The sequence below is a fragment of the Pleurodeles waltl genome, chromosome 10 (assembly GCF_031143425.1).
Source record: "Pleurodeles waltl isolate 20211129_DDA chromosome 10, aPleWal1.hap1.20221129, whole genome shotgun sequence".
NCBI classification, from domain to species: Eukaryota; Metazoa; Chordata; class Amphibia; order Caudata; family Salamandridae; genus Pleurodeles; species Pleurodeles waltl.
In genome coordinates this window covers 979024511-979041883 of record NC_090449.1, presented here as the reverse complement: position 1 = coordinate 979041883, position 17373 = coordinate 979024511, and positions in this window count along the sequence as shown.

Here is a 17373-nt window from a genome sequence, read left to right as displayed (position 1 = left end):
AAATCCGATAGTGCAATTTCAAAAATCAGTATATACAAATATGTACATCAACTACACAAGTCCGGATAGTGTTCCAATCATTGTCCATGGACCAGTAGTCCCAAATTCATGGGCGAAGCCCACAGAAGATACATGACTCGAAACGGAGAGAACACTGCAGGGGCATCAGATCGAAATGAAACAGGCACCTCAGGGGGAGGGGGGCACCTCAGCCGGGTGAACGCACAACGCCACTGTTGCACGAGGGGGCTCCATGCCCACTGCTGTATCCTGGGCTGTGCAAAGCCACAGTCTCTCAAGTCTCTTCAGTGGGTGGTTTGCCCACTGCTTTATCCTGGGGAGTGCAAAGCCACAGTCTCACAAGTCTCTTCAGTGGGTGGTTTGCCCACTGTTTTATCCTGGGGAGTGCAAAGCCACAGTCTCTCAAGTGGATTACAGTCTCCACTGGTTCTGGAGGGGGCCTTGTGCCCAGAGTGCTTCATCCTGCCAAAGACTGAGGTAGTGGATGTGAATCTCCACTGGTTCTGGAGGGGGCTTGGTGCCCAGAGTGCTTCCTCCTGCCAAGGACTGAGGTAGTGGATGTGAAGAGAGTCATGCCTCATGGAAGCTGGGCAGGGTCCAGGAAGTCTCCTCCAGCCTTGGACGGCTGCCCACTGGGGATGATAGCCATGTCAGCTGTGGTGACACTGTCTGCGCACGTCATGGGGCTGGTGCTGGTGCTTGCGGCGGTGTCTGTGGGAGAGGTGCTGGCGGTGGTGCATGTGTCTGCACCTGTTGAGGGACACAGCAGGATGTCTCCTGCAGCCTCGGACTGTTGCCCACTGGGGATGATGCTGGGGACTGTTGCTGAGGCAGCAGACGTGCAGATGGCGGTGCTGGTGGCGGGTGAGGTGGCGGTGCTGGTGGCAGTGCTGGTGCAGGTAGCGGTGCAGGTGGCGGTGTCCACCGCCGTACAGGTTGGTGTAGTGGTTGACAGAAGGGGTGACTATAGTCCCTCAGTCGGTACCACCGTGCCCTGTCCTGACCCGTTCTTCGGCTTGTGTCCCTTCCCCACCTTTGATGTTGCCGCTGGTGTCTTGCCACTGTCCCCTTTTGATTTGGAGGAGCCCTTGCTGGCTGGTAAGTGCGGCTTCTCCCTCCGAGATGTGGGCACCTTCTTCACCTTGACAGGTGGAGGAATGTCCTTGGCCTCGCTAGGTGGCGCCCTGGCAGCCCCGATGGGTGGCGCACTCGATGAGACCGCAGTTTCTGGCACCACTGTGCCTGGGGATTTGGTGGCTGAGCTGCTGGGCTGGGACCTGGAAAGCCTGGCCCTAGGGGAAGGACGGGGGGGAGGTGAAGGGAAGAGGTCAAAGTTAGCCAGGAAAAGTTTTTTAGACACACTGGGATGGGAAGATGGAGGGGTTTGGGAGTGGAGGAAGAGGTAGTGGTTGTAGGAGGTGTACGTTTTGTCACGGAGACCAGATCCTCGGGGCCTGCGCTCGTTCTCAACATGTCCACCACTAGACAGCTCCAAAACTCTGATAGAAATATCACAGAGCCTGAGAGGGTCCAAGTGGGGGAAAAGGGGATTAGGAAGGGAACAGCTGTGACCTGTAGGAAGCAAAAGGTTAAACAACACAATATCAAGATATAATCACATTGACTTTCACTAGACTATGGTTCTAAGCGTTCTTATACTGTAACCATGGATAACCTAAGAAGTGACTATTACTAGACCTCAAGAACTCTGGGTACCTGGAAAGAAATCAAGAATGGTTAATACAATGTTTCATATGAGCTTTTCATGAAATGTCACATATTGTCTAGGAATACAAGAACCTTCTAGAATATGTTTCAGAGCAAACATTGCATTGTTAAATGAGGGCAAAAAGCAATCTGAAACATTCCCTGGAAAACAATAGGGAACTAGGGAAATAATATGCACAAAGAATGTCACATTTGTATTTAGTATTTTCACAGAAAATCTAAAAGCTCAGGATAAATGTGTGCACTTCAACAAACACTACACACCAAAGTTTTAATTGCCATGAAATGATCGCGCACACTATTGCCGATCTGAGTTTTACATGCTGTAAATGAATCGCGCACATTATCGATTCTAACAAGAATATGCAAATGCCATGAAATGATCGCGCACACTGTTGCCGATTTGAACATCAAGTTTTTATATGCGGAAAATGAATCGCGCACACTGCCGATTCGAACAAGAATTTGCAAATGCCATGAAATGATCACGCAAACTGTTGCCGATCTGAACACCAAGTTTTTACATGCGGGAAATGAATCGCACCCACTGCTGATTCGAACAAGAATATGCAAATTCCATGAAATGATCGCGCAAGCTGTTGCCGATCTGAACACCAAGTTTTAAATGCAGGAAATGAATCGCACACACTGCTGACTCAAACAAGAATATGCAAATGCCATGAAATGATCGCGCAAGCTGTTGCCGATCTGAACACAAGTTTACATGCAAGCAATGTATTGCGTACTCTGAAAGTTTCACGAGTAGGCCCAAAAAACTCAAGAGTCTTAGAGAACGGGGTCAGGGCCCAGCCCGACCTCTGCCTTACCACCCTGCTCAAGGATCACCAATATAATGCGAGGCAGGCCTGGAACATCAAGGTAGGTCTCCGGAACAGGAGCTCAGGAAGTTTGCTGCTGCTCTCCACCGGGACTTCTGAATAGTGAACACGTGGAGCTGGGCTGGCTCCCTTATATAGAGTCTCGCCCAGCCCACAAACCACACCCAGTCATGCTGCAGGAAAAGCTTCAAGAAGGTCCTAGAAAGGGACCACACCCTAACACACTCAGTAAGCCTGCAGCAATACCTTGCAAAATGAACAGTTATTGCAAACATCATTAATAGTGTTTTTCAAGGTTAAACTCTGCAATGCAAAAGGTTAACATACTGCATATAAACACAATGCAGGAATTATGCTCTTGCATAAAGGTTGGGTCTTTGCATTTTTGTCGCCCATAAAGCGCGCACTGTCCTGATGTTGACACGTTTGCTGAATTTGTGTGAAGGTGCATGGGCCGGAGGCTGTTGTGAGGTGGATGGCTGTTGGGTGCGTGTGTGCCTGCGTTTGTGTACTTTGGGAGGAGGGCTCACAGACACACTGGGAGAGGACACTGGGGATGTGTGAATGGTAGTGGGGGTGGTGATTGCTCGTGAGCAGTGTGTGGTGATGGGCGTGCTGGTGATGGAGGTAGTGGCTGAGGATGTAGTGCATGCAGGTGTGAGTGGAGACGAGACTGGGAGGGAGGAGGAAGACATTGAGGAGGGGGACACAGTGGAGGCAGTGAATGTTGGTGTGTCTGCATGGGGATGGTGCTTGTGTGAGTGCCTGTGGGATGTGTGGTGCTTATGTTTGCCATGTCCACTCTTGTGTGTTGATGAGTGTGCATGCTGGTCAGATGGTGTGCTTGGGATAGGCTGAAGTACAGGGGATTGGGTCTGGGTGGAGGAAGTTGGAGGGGGGAGGCTGGACACAGGGACAATGGCTGCTATCAGTGCTGAGGCCAGAGCCTGAAATGCTCTCTGTTAGGCCGGCTGCCCAGAGTGAATGCCCTCCAAGTATACATTTGTTTGTTGCAAACGCCTCTCAATACCCTGGATGGCATTCAAAATGGTAGATTGCCCAACAGTGAGGAATCTCAGGAGGTCAATAGCTTCCTCACTGAGGGCAGCAGGGCTGACTGGGGCAGGGGCTGAGGTGCCTGGGGCGAAGGAGATGCCCACCCTCCTGGGTGAGCGGGCACGGGACACACAGGACCACGCTGAGGGGCTGCTGGGAGAGCTGTGCTGGTAGGAGGTGGCAGCTGTACCTCTTGATGCGGTGGGCACAGAGGTGCCCGCCACCGCAAGGGAGCTCCGATCAGAGAGGAGTCGCTGGTATATGCTCCTGTCCCCGTCGTGGAGCTCCCTCGCCCTCCGTCCCACTGGTGCCTTCAGACTCCGTAACTTCACCCTCCAGGGCCATGTGGGATGCAGCTCCCTCCTGCTCCGGTGCCACAGCTCCTCCGCCAGATGATGCTAATGCAAGCAAGAACAGGGTGACAAAACAAAAAAGGGGGGGAAAGACAGAAGAAACACATGGTCAGTGCATGCAAAACCATTACCATTGGCGGACATAATACACAGGGAGCAGCCCTATGCACTAAGCCATGCACTAACAGTTCTTAGGAAATTCACATGCCCATGGGGGACGATGCCTAAGCCCAATTTCTGCACACCTGGAACCCACAGGAGCCTGCTTAGGTGTAGATGGCTTTTACCACTAGTGGGGTTGGGGTGCCACAGATCCTGCCTAACAAGGGACCTACATTACCAAGTTCGCCCTGGCCTAGGGGAACCCACAGCCCACTTCCCCCAACCAGACACCTCGTAAAGCGCGCAGAGTCAGTTGAATGAGAGAGTACTCACCCCCTTGTGGCTGCTGTGATGCCCTCCAGTGCCCATCCAACTCCGGATAGGCCACCGCCAGGATCCGGTACATCAGGGGGGTCATGGTGCGATGGGCACCCCTTCCACGTTGGGAGGCCATCCCCAGCTGGGCATCCGCCGTCTTCTTGCTCCAGCGGCGCAGGTCCTCCCATCTTCTCCGGCAGTGGGTGCTCTGTCCATGGTAGACCCCCAGGGTCCGGACGTCCTTGGCGATGGCACGCATACCCTTTTTCTGGTGGTCGCTGACCTAGAGGAAAAGTGAAGTTAGAATGGATGTTACTATCCCGTACATTTCATCTCACGCATTGCCTAAACACCTCCCACCCTGGGCCAGATATACATACACACAAACTATCCTGACATGCTGGCCTGTCCCTTTTCCCACCCTCTTCCATCCACGACACTCCATACAATCATGTGCCATCCACCATGCTCACAGTGTACTCACCTGTTTGTCTGGAGGACCGTACAGTTGCGTGTACTGGGGGAGAACCCCATCCACCAGTTTCTCCAACTCCTCCAAAGTGAAGGCAGAAGCCCTTTCCCCAGACACTGTAGCCATTGTCGCTTCCAGACACAGGTCACAGCAGCACTTGCAGTGTAGGTCCTCTCCTATTGAAGGCCAGGTATCAAGTGAGGAAACAGTAAGAAAATGGCGGTCACGTCCGCGGCGGTGCGTGCCGTCATCGCCAGCGTACATCGTCATTGGCTCCTGGAACCTATAGGGCTCAATGTTAACCAATGCTGAATTGTGCCACGGTCTTTGACCTCATTTCCCCTTGTCCCACCTTACAGGTCAGGCAGCCGCCATTTCAGGGGGCCACATGGCAGGCACAAAAACTGCGTTGCACCTATTTAGGCCAGGAATACGGACAGACAAAGGCGCATTGCGAATTTGTAACGTTTTTGCAAAAAACACATTGTGATACCTAAGTGTTGGATGACCCTCTGCTCACTGTTCTCCTCCATAGGGCACGTCTGCTGGGGCAGGTGATAAGATGGCGGCAGCCTCCGGTGTACAGACCCCTGGTGGACCTGTCGACAATGGAAGAGAGACACATCATTATCAGTTACAGACTTGATCGTGCAACATTCAAGGAACTGTGTGCCCAGTTGGAGCCAGACCTGATGTCAGCTATCCGCCATCCCACAGGAATCCCCCCTCTAGTGCAGGTTCTGTCTGTACTCCATTTCCTGGCCAGTGGGTCTTTTCAAACAACAGTGGCCATGGCATCAGGGATGTCCCAGCCAATGTTCTCTAACATGTTGTCCAGAGTGTTGTCTGCCCTGCTGAAACACATGCGCAGCTACATCGTTTTCCCTCAAGTGGAGGATTTGCCAACAGTGAAAGGTGACTTCTATGACCTGGGACATATCCCCAACATCATTGGTGCCATTGATGGCACACATGTGGGATTTGTCCCCCCCGCAGGAATGAACAGGTGTACGGAAAAGCTGCCATTCAAATAATGTGCAGATGGTGTGTTTGGCAGACCAGTACATCTCACATGTGAATGCCAAGTATCCTGGTTCAGTGCATGATGCCTACATTTTGAGGAATAGCAGCATCCCTTATGTGATGGGCAACTCCAGAGGCACCCTGTGTGGCTAATAGGTGAGCCTAAAGTCCCCACACAGTTCCATTTGGGGGCTGGGTATGGGAGATTCCATACTGTTTGGAGGATGTCTAACAGTTGTCCCTCGATATTTGCAGGTGACTCTGGCTACCCCAACCTGTCATGGCTACTGACCCCAGTGAGGAATCCCAGGACAAGGGCAGAGGAACGCAACAATGAGGCACATGGACGAACTAGGAGGATTATAGAACGTACCTTTGGCCTCCTGAAGGCTAGATTCCGGTGCATCCATCTTACAGGTGGATCCCTACACTACTCACCGAAGAAGGTGTGCCAGATAATCGTGGCCTGCTGTATGTTGCACAACCTGGCTTTGCGACGCCAGGTGCCTTTTCTGCAGGAGGATGGGCCTGATGTTGGTCTGGGGCCAGCGGTGGAGCCCGTGGACAGTGAAGAAGAGGAGGCAGAAGGTGTAGACAACCAAAACAACATCATCATGCAATACTTCCAGTGAGACACAGGTAAGAAGATGGAACTGCTTCCCACATCTCATACTATTGTTGGAGCTAGCATAAGTCTGCCATTTTCACTCTGTGTATGGACCCTGAATTGTTACTTTGCCTTTCCATTTCACAGATCTGGGTCCCAATTGGTGCCCTCTGCAATGTTTACTGCTGGCCTACAGCTGTGTTACATTGGTATGTGAACAAGTACATTGACATTGCTATATTCCAGAGGTTTTGCAATTACACATTTGTGAAAGCACAGACTGAATACAGATTGTTTTGTGATTCAAGGGTGTTTATTTCTGTGCAAATAAGAGGAGGGGCTTGTGACATGGGCTGGGGTGATGGTGGAGGAATGTCCACGGCAGAGTCCAGTCTATTTGTATCATAGGTGCATTGTCAAATGGGGCATAGGAAGTAGAGCAATGGCAGTTTAAAGGTGGACAGGGTGACAAAGTGGGACATAAAGGTGACATTCAGGGGGGTCTTATTTCCTGGCGGGGGTCTTTGCAATGTTCTCTGTCTTGTTCCTGGATCTCAGGGACCATTTGCGTGGTGGTTCTCCTTCTGCAGGGGGTGGGGTGCTGGTGGCCTGTTGGTCCTGTGGCGGTGCCTCCTGTCCACTAGCGCAGGCTGAGGTGGAGGGCTATTCATCGTCCAGGCTAGTGTCAGGGCCCCGTTGGTGTGCCACTGTGTCCCTCCTGGTGTTGACAAGGTCTGCCAGCACCCCTGCAGTGGTGACCAGGGTGGTGTTAATGGGCTTCAAGTCCTCCCTGATCCCCAGGTAGTGTTCCTCCTGCAGCCGCTGGGTCTCCTGAAACTTGGCCAGTACTGTGCCCATGGTGTCCTGGGAATGGTGGTAAGCTCCCATGATGTTGAAGAGTGCCTTGTTGAGTGTCAGTTCCCTGGGCCTGTCCTCTCCCTGTCGCACAGTAGTCCTCCCAGCTTCCCTGTTATCCTGTGCCTCTGTCCCCTGAACCGTGTGCCCACTGCCACTGACCTCAGGTCCCTGATTTTCTTGGTTTGGTGGGTGTGCCTGGGTTCCCTGTAGTGGTGGACACACTGCTGATTGACGTGTCCTGGGGACAAAGGGATGGGCCCGCTGGGTGGGTGCTGTGGTGGTGTTTCCTGAGGGGGGAGGCTCTGTGGTGGTTTGTGACTGTGTCAGGGGAACCGACTGTCCCGAGGACCCAGATGGGCCGGGCTGGTCATCTTGATCCAGGTGTGCAGAGCTGCTGTCATCACTGTGGGCCTCTTCTGTGGGGGGACTGGATATGTCTGGCACCTCCTGTCCGGTGACGTTGGGTATGGGTCCTGTTGGGGTATGAATGCATAATCTTAGTATCTGCGTGTGCCATCTTGTGCAATGAGTGAGTTAACCTCTACTCCTGTACTTACATTATTGCCGTGGCCCTTGTGTGATTGGTGATTTTGGGGCATGAGTAAGTCTCTCTACTGGACATGCTTTGGTGATGGGTGTCCATGCATTGGTGTTACATGCAGGGCTTGGTTGTGGGATGTGTGGGTTGTGGTAGTGGGGAATCTGTGGGGTGTTGGGGTGATGGGTGTGAGGGTGGGAGTATGTGATGGCATGCAGGTAGGGGGGGATATAGTAGTAAAGGTTTGCCTTACCGGAGTCCAGTCCTCCTGCTACTCCTGCGAGGCCCTCAGGATGCATGATCGCCAAGACTTGCTCCTCCCATGTTGTTAGTTGTGGGGGAGGAGGTGGAGGTCCAACGCCAGTCCTCTGTACAGCAATCTGGTGTCTGGATACCACGGAACGTACCTTCCCCCGTAGGTTGTTCCACCTCTTCATGATGTCATCCCGTGTTTGTAGATGCTGTCCCACTGCGTTGACCCTGTCGACGATTCTCCGCCATAGCTCCATCTTCCTAGCAATGGATGTCTTCTGCACCTGTGATCCAAATAGCTGTGGCTCTACCCAGATTATTTCCTCCACCATGACCCTGAGCTCCTCCTCTGAAAACCTGGAGTGTCTTTGAGGTGCCATGATGTGGTGTGGGTGAAGTGTGAGGTGCTGTCTGTTGTGATGTGTGCGGGGATGTGTTGGTGTGTGTTGTTTGAGGTGCCTGGATGTTGTATAAGTGATGGTGTTGTGTGTCTGTGGATGCTAGTGTTGTGTTCGCTAATCTCTCTCTCTGGCCTTCTTTCAAATTTTGGGTTATAAGGGTTTGTGGGTGATGTGGTTGTGTGCTTTATATTGGATTGGGTGTGTGGGTGTGTTGTGTGTATGTGTATTAGGTGTGTGTATTTTGAATTGTCCAATGTGGTTGTGTTTTGTAAATGTGTGTGTATTTTGAGCGCGGCGGTGTGTACCGCCAATGGATTACCACGGTTGATAGACCGCCGCGTTGATTCGTGGGTCGTGATATTGTAGGCATATTCTTGTTGGCGTGATGGTGTGGGTTTTGGTATCGCCAGTTTATCACTGACCTTTGGTGTGGCAAACTTGTGTGGGTGTCTGTATTATGGCGGATTCCGAGTTGTGGGTCGTAATACCTGTAGTGGATTTCTGCCACCGCAACGGTATGTTGGCGGTCTTCAGCGCGGCGGAAAGCGGGATTTACCACCAGGGTTGTAATGAGGGCCTAATAGATCTAACTCGAGCAGATGCGAGACCCGTTGCATTGCAAATGCTTGTTTCTATTGTTGTGGAACTAAACACACTGCAAAATGCAGTTTCAGAATAAGCCATCCAGCGAGCAGTGCGGAACTCTGAAATGTCTGTTACAGTGTGAGGCAGTCAGTTTGGTCAGTCCTGGAATGAGCAAGAGTTGAGGTCTCTATTTGGGGTTATGGTGCATGTGTGAAAGAATTTCTGTCTGAGGCAGGGGACTGTTTTTTCTGTGACTGAGCTGCTCTGTATGGATATACTCGCATGCCTTTGGGACTCCCGAAATCCACAGTCCTTCAGAACTGACGCTAGTCCAGTGAACCTTGGAATTTGTGTTCTGCAACAAGAAATAATGGAAAATAATACATTAATACAATATTGTTTTATAATCACCCTTCAGCAGCAAATATATTTTGCAAAGAAAAAGGCCTCCCGAAGGGAGCAGAGTGTTCCAGAGGGAGCCAAAGCTGTGAGAGCACTGAGCTGTTACGATTAATTACAAAAAATAGATTCTTTAAGGTTATCAAAACACACGGAGGAGCCATAGCACTTTGTGACCTGATGCACAACAACTTTAGGAATCTGAAACTATCCTATGTTGGAGTTGGTAATCTAATCAAGGTGCTGCAATACATGGATAATTTGCTATTTTTTACATACATAGTTTCTTCCAAACAACTCCCTCAAAGTGTCACACATGATAGACATAAATGTCACTCATAGGCCCAGTGTAAAATGGAAATGTCACTCAGTTGCATGCTGAAATTTTTGCAGCTGCACTGGTTACCCTACTACAGATGACACTTCTAGAACTAGGGGACTGATTACGACTTTGCAGTCAGAAAAACCCAACGACCAAACTCCCAATGAGGAGACTGCCACGGTGCTGGCAGGTTTCCCACTGGTCCATTACGAGTTTTCCACTGGGCTGGTGCTGGACAAGGGGGCCCATGCCATGCCATGGGCATGGGCAGTGCAGGGTCCCCTCAGTAGCCCTCTGCACTTCTTCTCCACCAACCTTTTCATGGCAGTTCAAGCTCCATGAAAAAGCTGGCAGTGAACATGGTTGTAATCAGTACTGCAGGCTGATTACAACCACGACCACTGTCATCTCGTCGGGATCAAAGATACTAGCGGAGATGGCGGCCTTTTGGAGGTCTGAATGCCAGGGTCGTAATGTTGTGGTTGGACTGCCACAGCCGCGTGAGATATGACCGCCACCGCAAGTCTTGTGACCGACAGACTCGTATTAGGGCCCTAGATCAGCAGGCCTTGTATGATGGATACCATAGGTACAAATATTACCTCCTCAACAGTGCTTTCAGGTTTTTTTGGGTGATTAAATGTTGGTGAAGCATATGTTTTGGCATATGGTTTGACTATCATGGATGTTTTATAAATGAGTATGTTTTTTTTTTATACTGTATAATTATATGTATTATATACTTTTAGTTATTTTTACCATACATGCACACACATGCGGTATATCGGACATGGAACGATGTTCAGAGGGTGACTATTGTTCTTTATATAGGGTGCAATCTTTATTTTGTCTATAATTACCAAGAGCTGAATACAGCTTTTTATACACACGATTTGTACTTTTCTCAGATGTATTTTGACTTTAGACTAAGGGACGGTAATGATTTAAACATAGATGGCATTTGCTTAGTCCGTCCTCGACCTTTATGATGATATAAGGAGAGACTTTGCTTGCGGGTAGTTGTCAGCGTACTCGCGGCACGTCCATCTACTCGAACATACATATTATACTCTTTCAATATTCTTCAGGTGAGTCAACTGTTACTCGGTTTTAAGTATGACAGTGTCTTCGGGTGTTGGGTTTTTGCTTTAATTGCATGGACTATTCTTGGGTGGGTAAATTTTTATTTACGATATTAATGTTAATGTGATAACTCTGCGATGATGGTGGTTAGTGATTTACCAGAGGTCTAAAAAGACCGGTACGACTCACTTTTCGGTAAATATAGGAAGTTTGGTTTCTTTAGTGGTGTTATGATATGGTTGACGCTATGAGATAGGAATATGCCTTTTTTTTCTTGACAGCCAAATGGGATATGTGGATGTATGACGAAACGTATAAAACTGAGGGAACCGGACCTAACATTTTATGACAAGACCGGAGGCTCCTATTATGCTTTCTTTTCCTGCTTTATTTTAATAGCAGCCAAGAGAAACACACCAATCCCAGGGGCTTGCGAAACACGCAGCCAATGGGAGTTAAGAGTAATAACGTTAACCAATCAGTATATTATAACATGTGAGATATACCAATCCTGACTGCAGGCAGCCCTCTTTTCTTGCTGCTCGCAGTCAAGATAAGTATATCTTTCGTTGCTCCATACATTTCGATAATTTTATTGGTTTTACTACTTTGGTGTAACTTTTACTTTTGTTAATGTTGTGACCTTGAATGCGCGCGCATTTCTATCTCTTCGGCTACATTTAGCCTTTATATCTCACGCGCAGAGAGAACGGCCGCCTGCAGCGTTTTCATTCCCCATTCACATCTCAATCCGCTTGCGTCGCCGTGAACGTTCTATTTTGAACGCCGGTTGACACGAGCTTCAAAAGCTCATTCTTGGCATTCCGGAGCGCATTCCTACTGAAGCGCTCATCTTATTGCGGCCGCCTGCAGTGTTTTAAACACGTTTTCAACACGTTTCCTCTGAGCTCTCCTCTGCACCTCAACGACAAGTTTGGCCTCGGATTACAGCTTTTATCACCTTTCTTCCTGGTGAGTCTCACGCCTCTTACTTTCAAAGCCTGCCCTTCTTAGTTAACCCCTTACTTACCAGTTTTTTGCCTCTTCTTTTAGCAAAATGGATTTTTCAGATTTCTTCACGGAAAATGATGATTCTGAAGATAATTTTTCCTACAATCTAAATAACTTTATTCAATCTTCAGTTAAAAAAGCAGTTTCTGCTTCTATGGGAAAGATTTCTAAACAAATCCAATCTACAGTATCATCCTGTTTATCCCAATCACAAGTGGCCCATTCTGCGGGGGAAAGCAGAAAGCGCAAAGCCTTGGAGGCTTCTTCTAATCAGGCTAACGCCTCATTTGCGCTAACGGATGGTGAGTCAAGCTCACACAGGATGGAGGACGAAGTTCCTCAAAGGCCTCCTACTACGGAGGGGAACAAAGTTATGGGTACTAAAAGTAAAAATAAATCAAACAGCCAAAAAATTGTGATTGCGGACATTAGAGACACTGATGATGATGGTGACATCAATGATTCTTCCTCAGACAATGAGGACGACAACACCTCAAACTTTTGGATTGGTCCCCCCCCCTAAAATATCTAAGTCAACACCAACTGAACAATCCCACGCCCCTCTATTAGATTCAGATGGTAACCCCATGTTTGACCCTGGACTAATTCACCATCCCAATTCCACTGAATGGTTACCTTCTGACCATGTTGCAAGTTATATTCTTGCAAAATTACGTCTTCCTCTAGACAAACAAGTACGAGCTAAGCTTCGCTCAGAATGTCCCAGACCCTCCGTTCCCTTACACATTACGTCTACCCCGTCTATAGATCCGTCCCTCCTAACCTTTTTCTCCAAATTTGGGAAAGATCCCCGTAAAGGGGTGGACAGAGCCTGGGCCCTGTGCCAGGATAAAGTCCTTGATTTGGTCGGTCCCTTATCCCGCATTTTTGACCTTGCAGAATCCGCTAGAATCAACGATGAATGTATCGATCTTGAAGAACTGTCCCTCTGGATCCAGAGAGCTTTTTGTTTGCTAGGTAATGCGAACTCAGCCATGATGCACGAGCGTTGAAAAGGTCAACTGCTCAAACTAGATCCTAAGCCTGCAAATTTGGCAGCTATGGATCCAGGAGCTAAAGCCGATGGTTTACTCTTTGGAGATAACTTTATCAAAGAAATCAGTAAATACGTCACCACCTTTGCTTCGCTTGACAAAGCCCAACAGTCACTCAAAAAGGTGTTTAACTCACGGGTTTTTGCCAGGGCCGGTAGAGGAAGAAGCCGCTCCACCGGCCGGTCCTTCAGGAACCAAGGCTTCAGAGGCTCCTATAATTACCTACACCAACAGCAACAGGACTTTCGTCCACAATTCTACCCCCAGCGTTCCAGAGGGTTCAGAGGAAGGAACCAAAGCAGGTCCTATAACAATTCAGACAAGCCAATCTTCTGGCTGTCTTTCTATATGGGGTCGTCTAAAAAAAATTCTCCACAAATGGAAAGAAATTACCTCAGACCCCTGGGTTCTCAATATTGTCAAAGGCTATTTAATAGAACTTTACGAAACTCCCTTTCAACATTCCCCCCTTCTTTCCCTCAGATTTTCAGAAGAAATGTCAAATCTTATCGCTACAGAAATCCAAGATCTCCTTCAAAAACGTGCTATCCCACCTGCTTGTCCCCTTCACTCAGGCTTCATAAGCCCCCTCTTTCTAGTAATCAGGAAAAACAAGAAAATAAGACCGGTCATCAATCTCAGGCAACTCAATCAGTTCGTTGTCTACAGACACTTCAAGATGGAAACGATTCTCCATCTAAGAGATTCACTTCTTCTCAACGACTGGATGGTTTGTCTAGATCTTCAAGACGCTTACTTAACAGTTCCTATACATCACTCTCACAGAAAGTTTCTTCAATTCCAATGGAACTATCACACCTATCAGTTCACTTGCCTACCCCTCGGCCTTTCCTCGGCCCCCTGGTGCTTCACCAAGTTAATGAAACCTATCGTAGCTCTTCTCCGATCTCAGGGATTCAGACTGATAATCTATCTGGACGATATCCTTCTTGTGCATCAAAACATTTCTACACTCCGGTCTCAACTCTCTTTCACAATCTCACTCCTTTCAGATCTAGGCTTTCTAATCAACAACGAGAAATCGATGTTTATCCCGACACAGACAATGGAATTCCTAGGATTCCTAATCAATTCCTCTCAAGGCCTCCTACAACTCCCGGCCTCAAAAATAAAAAGTATCAAATCCGAGATAACCCTATCTTTACAGCAGACTTCTATCTCCCTCAGGTCTCTTGCAAGGATTGTAGGTCTTCTTTCTTCCTTGATTCAGGCAATTTTCCCAGGCCCCCTGCACTATCGGGAGCTCCAAAGATTGAAAATCCGACACTTGCGCAAAGGACTTGCTTATTCAGATTTCATCCCCCTCGACCTCGAATCCCGTACAGAACTCCAATGGTGGCTCGATCATCTCGAAGCCTGGAATGGCAGGGCCATCTTTGCCTCAGCCCCAGATCTTGTATTAGAATCCGACGCAAGTCTAACAGGCTGGGGCGCAAGGTGTGGACAGATATCGACTGGAGGCACATGGTCTCGGCAGGAGTCTTCATTGCACATCAACTATTTAGAGATGCTTGCAGGCTCCTTTGCAATAAAAACCTTCACCAAAAACAGAGTCTCTTGTTTCCGTACTCCTTCGTATGGACAATCTCACAGCAGTAAAATACATCAATCACCTCGGCGGTACCAAGTCCAAACCCCTAGCAGAACTAGCAAAAAACTTTTGGGAATTCTGTCTTCATCGAAAAACTTCAGTTCAAGTAGAATACTTGCCAGGTTCTCTCAACTCAGTTGCAGACTGGTATTCTCGCCATCTTTCCGATTACAGCGACTGGAAGCTTCACTCTTCAGTCTTCAACTCTATTCATCGCAAATGGGGCCCCTTCCATATAGATCTCTTCGCATCCCGTTTGAATGCTCAACTTCCTCAATTCTTCAGCTGGAGACCAGATCCTCATGCCTTGGCGACCGATGCATTTCTTCAACAATGGCATCATGCAATAAACTTCACATTCCCTCCTTTTATCATGATAAACAGAGTCCTCACCCATCTTCGGCGTCAAAAAGCCACACTAGTTTTAGTAGTCCCGTTGTGGCAAGCCCAAGTGTGGTATCCCACTCTCCTAGAATTAGCCATCAACTTCCCTGTGCTTCTACCCTCCGTTCCCTCCCTCCTTCTCAATCCACAAGGTCTCCCTCATGACCTCATTCTCAACAAAACCCTTCTCCTATCCGCCTGGAAAGTTTCAGGTCTTCCTCATCTTATCCAGGAATTTCACTCGAGGCTTCAACCTACATCAACAATTCCTGGGCTCCAGGCACTTCCAAGGCTTACAAATCAGCTTGTTCCATCTGGCCTAGCTGGTGTTTGGGAAAAGCATGTGATCCCTTTTCAGCAGATCTAACTCTAATAGCTAACTTTCTTGCTTCTCAAGCTAGCGCCGGCAAATCATACAGAACCATCAATCTATATAGATCAGCTATATCTCTACATCACCCGTTTATAAACGGAAAACCCGTAGGAGAACATCCTATCATTTGTCGCCTTTTAAAAGGGGTAAAATTCTCCAATCCCCCAATTCCCAAATACTCCACTTTATGGGACGTGAACCTCGTTCTACAAATGTTTGTTTCATGGCAGGATAATGTCTCTTCATCTTTGAAAATGCTTTCAGCTAAGCTAACAATGTTACATTGTCTTGTGTCTATCAAACGTCTGTCTGATATCAAAGCCCTAGATATCGCGGCTCGTCATTTCACACCTACTGCTGTTCTGTTCAATGTTTCTCGTCGTACCAAAACCAACATTACTTCTGTTTTCTATCCCTTTTTTCCAAATCACCCGAAACTTTGTGTGGGAAACTGTTTAAAAGTTTATGAACAGAAAATGGCTGATCTTAGAACATCTTCCTCTTCCCAACTCTTAATTTCCTTCAGGAAACCCCATAAACCTGTATCTTCCCCTACCGTGGCCCGTTGGGTCAAATGGGTGATGTCCCTAGCGGGTATCGATACCTCAAAATTTGGTGCCCATTCTGCTAGAGGGGCCATGGCGTCAAAAGCCTTTTGGGCTGGTTCACGCTTGGAAGATATTCTAAGATCAGCAGATTGGTCAAATGATTCTACCTTTCGCACATTTTATTTTAAACCTGTTAGTACAGCAACTTCTGTAGTAGTTAACATGCTTTAAACAAGCATAATAGGAGCCTCCGGTCTTGTCATAAAATGTAGATATTCCAAGTATTTTATGATGGAAAGTCTTAATTTTATTAAAGACACGGAGGCGAGTATTATCCCACCGCTTCTTGCACTAATCTTGTTCTCTCCCACCCCTTCTAGTTACTACCAACGCTCCAGTATCTGCTTCAACCTAATTCAACGGAGGCCGATTCTCCTCGCAGTACCCATTCACTGCAATTGCCATTGAACTCGGATTTCTGCATCCATCATCCTGCCAAGCCATCCTACTCTCCTAACCTGGACAGAATTCAAGACTTTTTTGCTCTAATCCTGGCATTATGTTTAATTTGTTGTATTGTACCTTTATTCAAATCCTTTTCTTGACTGTCTCACAACTGAAAAGAGGGCTGCCTGCAGTCAGGATTGGTATATCTCACATGTTATAATATACTGATTGGTTAACGTTATTACTCTTAACTCCCATTGGCTGCGTGTTTCGCAAGCTCCTGGGATTGGTGTGTTTCTCTTGGCTTCTATTAAAATAAAGCAGGAAAAGAAAACATAATACTCGCCTCTGTGTCTTCAATAAAATTAAGACTTTCCATCATAAAATACTTGGAAAATCTACATTTTGTTGTTAAACATTAGCACTTATTAGCTAGAGCTCTTGGATAGTACTCCTTTTCTTTGTACTCACCATGTTCTGCTACACATGTGTGTGCATGATGTGCCACATAACTCACATGGGAGGTGTTGAGCCTTACATAATACGGATAACTAATGTGATATTCTTATTATGCAAATTGTACTATGTTGCAGCTCACTAGGGGGCACATTGTTATGAGGCTATTGGCAATATTTATAAGCATTGCACACTAATGTTGCTGTCGCTTTTTGAATGATGTACTATTGTGGGACTTGCAAGCATTATGGTTTTCATACCCAGAGTGTTGGAACACTAAATTGCTACACTTGTGGCTTCTTAAATTGTAATGGGATTATTTTCTTTTGATGATGTTTTTAGCCCTGATGAAGTCAGTGGGTTACTTCCCAAGACAGAACCCACGTTGGCTGAGTCAGAATTGAAATTATCATCTGGCAAATACGGAGGGATTGGAATTTTTTAGTTTTTTTTGTTATACTGGATTAAAATTGGAATACTGGCTGAACCACGCAAGTGTTGTGCTTCAATACGCAGTAATATTGGACTTA